Source organism: Ostrinia furnacalis, unplaced genomic scaffold (assembly GCF_004193835.3).
Source record: "Ostrinia furnacalis isolate ACB-3 unplaced genomic scaffold, ASM419383v2 OfSCF4162, whole genome shotgun sequence".
In the NCBI taxonomy this organism is placed as follows: domain Eukaryota; kingdom Metazoa; phylum Arthropoda; class Insecta; order Lepidoptera; family Crambidae; genus Ostrinia; species Ostrinia furnacalis.
This window is the reverse complement of record NW_021134401.1, coordinates 530,086-542,058: the sequence shown is the minus strand read 5'-3', so window position 1 is coordinate 542,058 and position 11,973 is coordinate 530,086.

Genomic DNA, 11,973 nt, shown 5'->3' with positions numbered 1-11,973 from the left:
TGTCTGCCCTCGAAGATGGAAGATGATGAAGGACCAGCCTTGACTCCGTAGATCAAGACAGCGGGTGCATATAACGAGCACTTTACAAACACGCAATATTTCAGTTCTCAGCGTCGGCTGAACAGTTCCAGCTTATAGTACAGTACAGCGGTGTGGACTTCAACGATAGAAGGTTCCAGCAAGGAGAGGCGGTAACTCCGATGCGGCGCGACGGCGTCCGGAGTGAGCCACGTCAATTCGTAGACTAGTGTAGAAAGCAGCGAATAATAGCGGAGTAAAATTATTAGACAGAAGCGGGTAGGTAGGAAAAAAGAAAAAATATGAATGCCCACATTGGGCATGAACATCTACATCAATGTAATTTACTTTAGTAGCTAGTTGATCTTAGTAGTACTATTTTGCTACGAAAATGTACCTATAGTCTGATATTGTGTGGTTAATTAAACACAGTCAATAGATAAATTCACGTGTATTGCTTATAGTCAAGAAACATACCAAGAAAAGGCTAGCGTGCGCAATACTCGTTGCTTCGACTGATAAGCGCCATTAGGATTCCGCGCCGTTGCAACTACGATATCTCACTGTACAGATAATGCATGAAACCCAAAGCATTTAACCGTTTAGCGGAAAACTGCTGAACTTATAAATAAACCGCAGCAACTCGGAAAAGAAATATTTACTTTTTTATCACAACGAGGAAGCTCTGCTAGGATACGCAACGTGATATACTTTATCGACGTCAAAATGTATGGGCAAAATCGATGAAATGGCGTGAGAACTGCTTATCGAGACGCGCATCCTAGGATCCTGCTGATGGAAAGTGATGATGATCAAGCCAAAGCAAAGGTAGAAGCAAGCCTTACCCGGAATCCTTTACTGCAGAGGAACTGGCTTTCTCACCTTCAACTGCTGAAACATTATTGTTATGGCGACAGAATTAGGTAAGATAGTGGTAGCTAAAGCCTGGTCCGTGAGCACGTAGAATCCCGTCCAATGACCCCAAGCTACCCATCCTTATCGCTAGCGCGTAATTATATTGCTGTCGCGACTGTGCGACAGCTTGGGGTCATTGGACGGGATTCTACGTGCTCACGGACCAGGCTTTAGCAAAGCTGACTTGAAATGAGACCACAGAGGTGGATTCACAAATCATCATCCAGTCATTTAGTCTACACTGCAGGAGCACGACCCTCTCTTATTTACCAGACGCAAATGGTTGTAACTTGCTTCTGAATGTATTGTAACTTCCTAGTGTTTTATATTTTTAAACCGGCAGACATTGGTGACTCAGTTTGTTGCGGCGCTTCTTCTCAGCACTTGCTAAATGTTTGTCTCATCATGTAGGGCAAAAAAAGAATGAGACATGTATTGTATAGGCTCCTTAAGAGCATTTGGCGATTTTTAAGTATTTAATTAGTCTATACAAATGAAGATAATTTTGATTTCAATTTTAAATCGTTACACATAAAATCCCGAATCTGAGATGTTCAGTGAAATTCGAAACAAACCATGCAAAGGAATCTATTTAATCGCTTCAGTAAATCCTGTACCATACTTAAGTAGAAATAACAAATCCTTCAACGAAATATTTTGTGAGTATGTACAGTCACGGAATGAAAAGGTTCGTCAGTTTTCAAATTGATTCCTTCAACGAATCGCGAGCACATATTACCTTTTGAAACTATGTTACAGAATAATCTCGAGTTAGAGAAAATAATCTTTAACTGTTCGTCAGTAAAGTTCAAAATTATTCAGATCANAAGGCGGAAAAGAATGTATTAGTAGATAAGTCAGTTGCAATTTCCACGTGAACTGCTCTTGTGACCAAGCACGCAAAAATACACAAATAGCATTTCATTGAGCGAACTCCACGTTTTCTATGTGGAACAAAGTTTAAAGGACCACAATAGTCCACAGCGGTGTGCGTAAACGCTTTGGTTTCATTTACCCGAGAAGCGGGCAAATCAGCCATAATTGGAAAGGTAGGCTTTGGATTTAACTTAAAGCAGAAATTGCATTTATGAATGCAAGTTCGCACGATTCTTCTACAGGAGAGAATCCAGTATCTCTGTCGCAGAATAGACATAAGCGCCACGGAACCAGTGTGACAGTTATCACGATGATAATGGTTAATGATGAGCTCGACTACGTGACCCTTACGAGGCAAAAGTACAGGGTGTCTTTGCTCATAGGATAGGTCAGCGTTACGCAGTCGGCCGCCAACGCGGATAAGTCCGTTGTCGTCCAGAAAAGGAGCGAGACGCATTATAGCGGGTGAACAAGGTTTGTTACTCTTCAGAGCATTTAGTTCATTTTGAAAGTAAAACGACTGAACTGCCTTTAGAATTTCAGTTTCAGCCTTTAGAATGTCAGAGGCAGAAATGGCCTTATCAGAAAGCGGAAGTGTCTTCACAAATCGAAGACAATATACAATTGAGCGGAGCAAAACGAGCCACGAGGAAACTCGCTCGGACAATAAAAGAAGCGGATGTGACTTTGGGGAGTCTTCAGAAACTGCCGCCAGCACTACCTTTGTTTCGGGCAAATCTGAGGGAAGAGAATCAGCGGGAATGGCAGAAATTGGCCATTCAGTGATGTTGTTACAAAGCCATGAGGGGCCAGTGAACCATTCAGTATGGTCCAGAATTTGTGCAGGAGACAAACCACGCGACAAGCAATCGCTAATGTTTTGGTTTCCTGGCACATGATAAAAATGATGAGCGGGAAGCGAATTTAATATTTTTGTTACGCGAGTAGCGATAAAAGTTTTAAAATTTATGCGGTGAACCGTGAACCCAATGAAGAGCGACCATAGAGTCGGAAAGACAAAATATTTGACTGATATTATGTCGCGGCTGTATTATGTTAATAATATTTCGAACAAGCTTCGACATCAGAAGAATGCCGCAGAGCTCAAGTCTCGCCACGGATTGAGTTTGAAGCGGGGCTACCTTGGATTTAGCACACACGAGCTTAACGAGAGGAGCGCGAGCATCGTGTGACGCGTCTTCAGAGCGTATATACAGTGTGAGTCACGTTAAAGTGTACATATGAAAATAGATGAAACTAGACCTATTTTTATCGACAAAAAAGAGGTCCAAAAATTTTTGCGATTTTTTTTTTAATTTTTTATAGAATTTTTTTTCTTCCAATTACTTATTGTAAAGAAAACGTAATAACTTTTAAACTAAGGGGTATATCCTGATAAAATAAAAACTGTAATAATGCTAAATAACAGGCGATACTAAAAAAATACATAAAATACACAAAAAAGGCCAACAAATAATAAAAAATGATATTTTTTGAAAAAAATCTGCTTTTAAATTCGTGTTTTTTTGGTTATTTGATAAATTTCTCCAAAAAATGCCCCTATAACCGGTGGTTTTTATTACTTTGTATTATTCTCTATNTAAGTCAAAACCTCCGGCCTTAAACATACCTAACAGCTCATCTCTGAGCCGTAAGGAGCCAGCAACGGATGGCATTGAGTAGCACACGTCGTCCATGTAGCAGTTCTTAACAGCAACTTGAGCGGCAAGCGGAAAAGACATACGTTCGTCCTCGCACAGTTGTCTCACCACGCGCATGGCCAAGAAAGGGCTACAATTTAAACCAAAGCAAACCCGAGTGAAGCAATAAGTAGTGAGAGGTTCGCTGGAATCAAAGCGGTATAAGAATTTAAGGTATTCGCGATATTCTTCATGAACCAAAACTCGTAAATACATTTGTTTTATGTCTGAAGTAAATGCGATTTTGTATAAGCGGAAATCGATCAATATAGAAAATAAATCATTTTGTAAGTTGGGTCCGGTATGTAAAATATCATTTAATGAAAGTTTTGAATCAGTTTTAGCGCTGGCATCCATTACTATACGTACCTTAGTGGTAAGTTTGTCCTTGCGTACCACAGCGTGATGTGGTATAAAATAACCGACAGACAGACAGACAGACAGACAGACAGACAGACAGACAGACAGACAGACAGACAGACAGACAGACAGACAGACAGACAGACAGACAGACAGACAGACAGACAGACAGACAGACAGACAGACAGACAGACAGACAGACAGACAGACAGACAGACAGACAGACAGACAGACAGACAGACAGACAGACAGACAGACAGACAGACAGACAGACAGACAGACAGACAGACAGACAGACAGACAGACAGACAGACAGACAGACAGACAGACAGACAGACAGACAGACAGACAGACAGACAGACAGACAGACAGACAGACAGACAGACAGACAGACAGACAGACAGACAGACAGACAGACAGACAGACAGACAGACAGACAGACAGACAGACAGACAGACAGACAGACAGACAGACAGACAGACAGACAGACAGACAGACAGACAGACAGACAGACAGACAGACAGACAGACAGACAGACAGACAGACAGACAGACAGACAGACAGACAGACAGACAGACAGACAGACAGACAGACAGACAGACAGACAGACAGACAGACAGACAGACAGACAGACAGACAGACAGACAGACAGACAGACAGACAGACAGACAGACAGACAGACAGACAGACAGACAGACAGACAGACAGACAGACAGACAGACAGACAGACAGACAGACAGACAGACAGACAGACAGACAGACAGACAGACAGACAGACAGACAGACAGACAGACAGACAGACAGACAGACAGACAGACAGACAGACAGACAGACAGACAGACAGACAGACAGACAGACAGACAGACAGACAGACAGACAGACAGACAGACAGACAGACAGACAGACAGACAGACAGACAGACAGACAGACAGACAGACAGACAGACAGACAGACAGACAGACAGACAGACAGACAGACAGACAGACAGACAGACAGACAGACAGACAGACAGACAGACAGACAGACAGACAGACAGACAGACAGACAGACAGACAGACAGACAGACAGACAGACAGACAGACAGACAGACAGACAGACAGACAGACAGACAGACAGACAGACAGACAGACAGACAGACAGACAGACAGACAGACAGACAGACAGACAGACAGACAGACAGACAGACAGACAGACAGACAGACAGACAGACAGACAGACAGACAGACAGACAGACAGACAGACAGACAGACAGACAGACAGACAGACAGACAGACAGACAGACAGACAGACAGACAGACAGACAGACAGACAGACAGACAGACAGACAGACAGACAGACAGACAGACAGACAGACAGACAGACAGACAGACAGACAGACAGACAGACAGACAGACAGACAGACAGACAGACAGACAGACAGACAGACAGACAGACAGACAGACAGACAGACAGACAGACAGACAGACAGACAGACAGACAGACAGAGTTACTTTCGCATTTATAATATTAGTTGTGATTTGAACAATAATTAGAAGTATTTTCCCCAACAGCCAGACAGTTTTGACAGTTCCAACTCCTTGAAAGACAGTTTTTTTAGGGTAGCTCCCAAAGCCACCACGACCCAAACTTCATAATTCACCAACATTATATCCTATATTGGGAGCATACGCTGACAAACTTTCAGCTTTTATAAAATGACGTAGGTCTGGCGTTCACTAGCTCTTAGTCTATTCAGTGTTGCGATAATTCGAAATTGGACAAACAGTTTTAAAAGGTGTAGTAGACACGGTGAAGTAAAGTTAATGTTTTATTAGCTAAAATAATGTTTTTGCTATAGCTTTTTGCCATAAGTATTTCAAATTTATTTAAAAAAAATGCTGTTATTTTTAATTATTTAAATTACTACAGTTAATTATTATTTCTAAATATACGATTTTCCATTATAAATACGAATAACAGTGCTGTTGGAACAATAAACCTTGATTGCGACGATGATCGACTGAGCGAGTATAGGTACGCGTGTGTACACAGGCGCGTGGCGGCCATGACTGATTTGCAACTTGAAGTTGTCGCGCGCTGTAGGTAATTATCTCGGCCGGCATAGGCGAGTGACGGAGGCCTGGTAATAGTAAGATTTTAGTAATAATATTACCAAACTCCCTCATAATTATTCTACAAGCACTTAATTTTAATATTCCCTAAAAGGTAAATTTTTAATTTACAATGAGTTTTTACGAGTACTTACATAAAAATCTAAGCGAATTAAAGTAAAATAGTACCTAATAAANCACTTGGTAAGTTCGTTTGATCATCTAACTATAACGATAATAACAACTGTCTACAGCATTTTTGCGCACGGGTTATGCATAGCTTATTTTTATTGCTTTATGACCTAGAATTAAGAATAACAACAAAAAATTGTTCTGAATTTGCTTTTATGTGTAAAAAATAGAAAAATTCATATCAATGAATGTATGAAACATGAACATAGAGATGATTCAATTTGTTGCCAAACATATTTTTTTCTTTCTTTCATTCATTCTATATAATTATTAAAACGTACCAAACATCCATTTAAGATTCATTCTCACAAGAGAAAATTTAAAATAGAGTCCAAATATTTATTAAAAATTTAAAGTTCTAATTTCCTGTCACGTTCCATAGAAGATTTTTCGCATAAAAATCGAACCCTATCATGCTTTCAGTATACTGGCCTTGGTAACGTCGTCTCTCAAATCTCACTATATTTTGATGAAAGCGTGGCTCTTGTTCTTGCGAATAAGCCCCCATAATTATTTATAAATATATCCCAATGAGAATGGGACGTGCATCTTTAGAGACATTCTACTATGAAGATGGAAAATTCAAATCGCTATAACTTCTTAAAAAGCAAATATTTTCGATTTGTAATCGCACTTTTTTATATAAATTTGCTTATATAATCAGAATATAATAAGTAAAATCCATGCGCAAAAAAAAAAATTTTTTTGTTGACCGGTGATAATCGGTGATTTTTTGTATGGAATTTGACAGATTTTTGACGTCCATCAAAGTTTTAAAAGTAAGATGATGCAACTCAGCCTAAGGTTTAAATCCTAGCTGGGTTCTGGGCTCTAGCCAGAAGCGAAGCTGCGGACGAATGTCCAACTAGGACAATAACTCGCGGCTCCGTTTCTTTGGGCTCTGGTGGAAACCGTCGGGTTTTAGTAGGTAGGCCCCGCCTTTAGTGGGTAGGCAGAGAGAGTCCCACATAACCCACTGGCAGTCCACATCGACCAGTGGGTTATGCGTAAAAAAAAAGGTTTATCCTAGCTAGACTTTAACGGATAAGTATACCTACCTACCTACGCAAATGGACCTGCGAACTTCAGCGTCAAAATATCATTATGCACTGATCCCATAAATTGGCCTTGCAAATAAGGTTCAAAGTGTGGTCAGCAATTTACAACAACCGTATTTATTTGCGGAATCTCGTAATTGGCATCATAACTCGCTTTCTACTCGCACCGAGAAAGTAACGGAAAGCTGGTTCGTAAGCCCCTGCGCATGCTGGCTGTTACGAGGACGTGGCTTATCGTCACGTAGATCCTTGTGAATGTGAGGTAATCTAAGTATTTCTGTTAATAAACTATTGATCTATTTCCACAAGCAAGAAATTTTAGAATGAGAGATATGGCTTCTATACTTTTATTGAAGCAATTGAACTGAATATTCGTAAGATATTCTCCAATTTATACGAGTATTAATTTTAATATAAATATTTTTGTTATTACTTTTTTCTTTCATACAAAACTCAGGATTTTTAGTTGGATTACTGTTTAATGACATTATTCGCGAATATAATGTGATTTTACACCAATTTTGATATGCACTTATTGGTAATTTATTTATTTTGTTCAATTCGTTATTGGTAGATACCTAGCTGTAGGTACTTTGAAACGACTATATTAAATTTTGATTGACGTATGAGATTTTGTATCTCTAATAATGCTTGATAGTAAGTCACTGAATTTAAAATCTACATATTGCGTTGGTTAACATCACATTTTATTCCGTCAATTATCTAATATTGTGTTAAAATAATAAATTCTTTTTTCTTTCTTTCTTCTTTCACTTAAGGAAAGTATGTATGACAGTAATGTATCAACAAAATAAAAGCTTTGCTGCGTACAACTAAAAGTATGGTCTCTACATTTTCTACTCGTTTAGTTTATAGTCAAAGACTTTCATATTTTCTAAGATCACTGAGAATGGAGGTAATAAAGATTGCAGTTATTAACTGTCAACGTATTACGGTCTCATTTGTTAGATAATTATCTAGATCACTATGGCAATTAAAAGTCATAACTTAGTTAACCTGATCAATGAATGAATCAATTGTCTGCACTTATGAATAACTTACGACGTACATACGTATAACAAAACTTAAATGTTAATAAAATTTATTTTCTAGACTATCAAGTAAAAACAAGAAACAAAATCCAAAACATTTTAATTACCTAGTACCTACTTATGAGCAGTCGATAATTAATATTAGACTATTGATTTTGATTGGCACTAATCTAATTATTATAATTGAAACTCAAATTTTATTTATTCGGTAATCAGCACTAAGAAATTCGTAAAATGAAGCCTGTACAAAACTCAAGGTGTGAATAGGCTAGTTGCCTAAAAAAATTTTTTTACTCCGTAATGTTTAATATCAAAAAATATTGGACACGTATAATTTTATTTGTCAATCTAACAAATTATTACATAGTTATGGTGCGTTGAAGTTGCGCACGACGTCACAACGTGCGGCATTTTTAAGCAAGCGTTGACGTCACGGGCCTCTTCTTATGAACTTTGGGGCTCTTTATCTCTTTAAATTTTCATTAGTTTGAAAAAGTGAAAAATACGAGTAGAGTATTTTTTGATAAGTTAACTGACGGACTAATTAAAACTCTTGCTTTTTGACCCAAGCAACATCCCCATTACTCTGCCTTTTTCTGCTTACAGATCCAAAAATAATGACCTAATTTATTTTTTACAGTCTAGGCTTCATGTTAAAGAAAAAGTGAATTGAAATTAAATATGGTTAATTTCAAGTTATTTGTGTTAAAGTATGTCATACAGTTTGCATTTTTGCATTATAATAAAATAATAATACATTTTCTTGACAAAATACGTATACCCTTAGATTAATAAGACTACCTACCTAACTAAACTAAAACGTACTAAAACAGGCTGCAAGTCCTAAATTAACATAACTGGTTTAGAGCTTACCTCCAGAGGTCACAGATACTTGTGTCAAACTTTAAACAACAATCTTAATTTAGATTTTACTCAAAAAGTGTCAGCTAATAAAAAGCTTGACACATTTCATTTGAAGTTAAGGAATAATGTAGGATTACCTATATCAAATGGGAAATCATATAATTCAGCATTTGCAATTTATTGTAATCCTTAATAATGTAATAACAAAAATAAAACCAATACTTACTAGATTGGTACTTTTTATTGGACAGTCGACAACGCATTTGACTTTAAATTTTTCATGCAAAAACGCTTCTTCTTGTGCCAACGTTGGTATTACACAAAATAAGTAATTCTAGAACGTATTATTTTTGACCGTATGATATCTAGTCTGATACGATTTACGAGTAGGTATCACATCATATTCGAAATGCAATCAGCGCAAGAAGTCATCTAAGGCCCAAAACAGACGGTGAAACGCAACTGCAACGAAACTGCAACTGCTAGTTACTTTTGAGTTGCATCAAAGTTTCTGCCATAGCGTCCGTTGAGAGACCACATATGACGCGACCAGTTTCAAAGTTTCAAACTGCAGTTGCGTTTCACCGTCTGTTTTGGGCCTTATTCTTGTCTACGGCCTATGCACATTGCACCCAAATGTTATCGAACGGTCTTGATCCACATTCTATGAGCGAAAACTAGACCGTATCAAGTAAATAAGATTACGGGGTGAGTGTCATGAGAATCACATATACAATAGTTGGCATTTAACTCTAATTATAACGTAATTCTTGCATTGTTTCGACGATGAAGTAAATCTAGATACTGCTAAAGTGCTAAGTTATGTTAGTTTTGTTTGTATTAAAACAAACGTATAAAACTTTATGTAGACTATTTTCTTACCCTCCCTTACCTGTATACTTCAAGAAAAACAGTTCCATATGTTTTTGTTTTTAATGTAAAACTGTTAGGAACTCGTGCTTTATAAAGAATGGCTCACTTTGAATTAGAAGAAGAAGACTTAAGATTTAGCAAGAATATTTGTCAATATTGATACTAGATTATTTTATTTATTGAATTTTGCGAAGTCATTGCTTCTTTAAGGTAAGATACTTATTTACCTACTTATTTGCTTGGAAAGCTTTAACAAGGCCATCTTCTTTTAAGTTTTAAGTTCATCTGAAAAAAGAACCAGCCTAGCACAACACAAATCCTGCATTCTAAAAATCGTTTGTAGATCTCGTGTGGTGAGACAGTGAATCAGTAGTGTCACTGGCCGCTAAGCAACTGGTGGTAGCGTGACCGCGGCTCACGTAACCAGCACGTAACAGTTACGTACTGGCCAGTGCGCTCACCTGATATTTACCTACCACTTGCTTGGCATTAGACGATTAAAAAAAATTAAATGAGTTAAAAACTCTTTGGTACTTGCATGCCATAAAGAAAAACAAATGTTTTATATCACTACAGCAGATCCTAGCACGTATTGGGCTCTCTAACTTGTACACAGGAGATAATTAATTACATAGTTTAAATTATATTTTTGTCAGTAATAAGTAAAAAAATCTCAAAAACTGTAAATTCATGATTTATTGAAGTAATTAAAAATGTAGAGTCATAGTATTGATGTTTATTTTCAACGATCATACATAATGTAGTGAACTGTCGATTTATTCGTCTGTATTAAGAATTCGTTACCAAACGTATTGTTCTCAGCACAATGAATGCATAAGGTTACTCATCAGACAGGTTAGGTACTGAAGGTTAAGAGGTCTCAAAGAATAACAACAACAAAAAAAAAGAAATATAATAGGCATTTTGACCAGGGTTCGAGGATATATATCAAGGGATATATATCTTGATATATATCGGATATATATCCGATATATATCAAGCCGGTTTTTATGATATATATCAACTTTTAAAATTTGTTACTGTATTTGTACTTTTTGACATAAGATTTTTATTTTTTTAGTTGATTTTGCCGTATTTAAAAGAAATTTTATGTTTTTGCTTTATTTGTCTGATTTTAAGTTTTAAAAACATTAAAAACATGTTTATGTAACACTTATGCAATAGTATTCATGAATAATACAATAAAATAATAGTATGGCTTTCATACAAAATTGATATATATCAAAGTTGATATATATCGGATATATATCATAAATATCCGATATTTTGATATTTATAATAAATATCGGATATTTTCGAACCCTGATTTTGACACCATTCCCCAATAATTTTAAAGCCAAAACTTAAAAAAACTTTTTTGTCTGTCTCGTGGCTGAACATTAAACATTTATTTTATAAGTACCTAACATAATTTGCTAAGTATAATATTAAGCGAAATGCGGAAGAGAAATTGCATTGTTACGTCACTGAATTAATAAAGTTGGCAGCTGATTCGCTACTGAGATATTTTAACAGTTCATTTCGAAATTGGTATGAACAAATTACAGAGATGGATAACAAACATACGGTCAACTTGACCAAGATGTTGTGGTAGGTCATGGATATGGTGCCTGCATGGGCGTATGGAAGTCACTTTGAAGCAGCTAATGCCCGTTTTCACCATAAATCCCTAATTTTGAAGTGACCCCTATAGTAACACATTTGAATTCTGTTTTCAAAGGGGTCACTTAAAAATTAGGGATTTATGGTGAAAACGGGCATTAGTCAAACTATCTGACCTAAAAATCTATTTGACCAAGGATATTTTATTTTATTTTTATTGTTTATTTATACAACAATGTTTACGTTGACGTGCTGTCGACTGTACCTACTTTATGCCGAACAAAGCAGGGATTTGACCAAATCAACCTAATACTTTTGGAACAGGAAAACCTCCTGTTTTATTTTTAAAAGA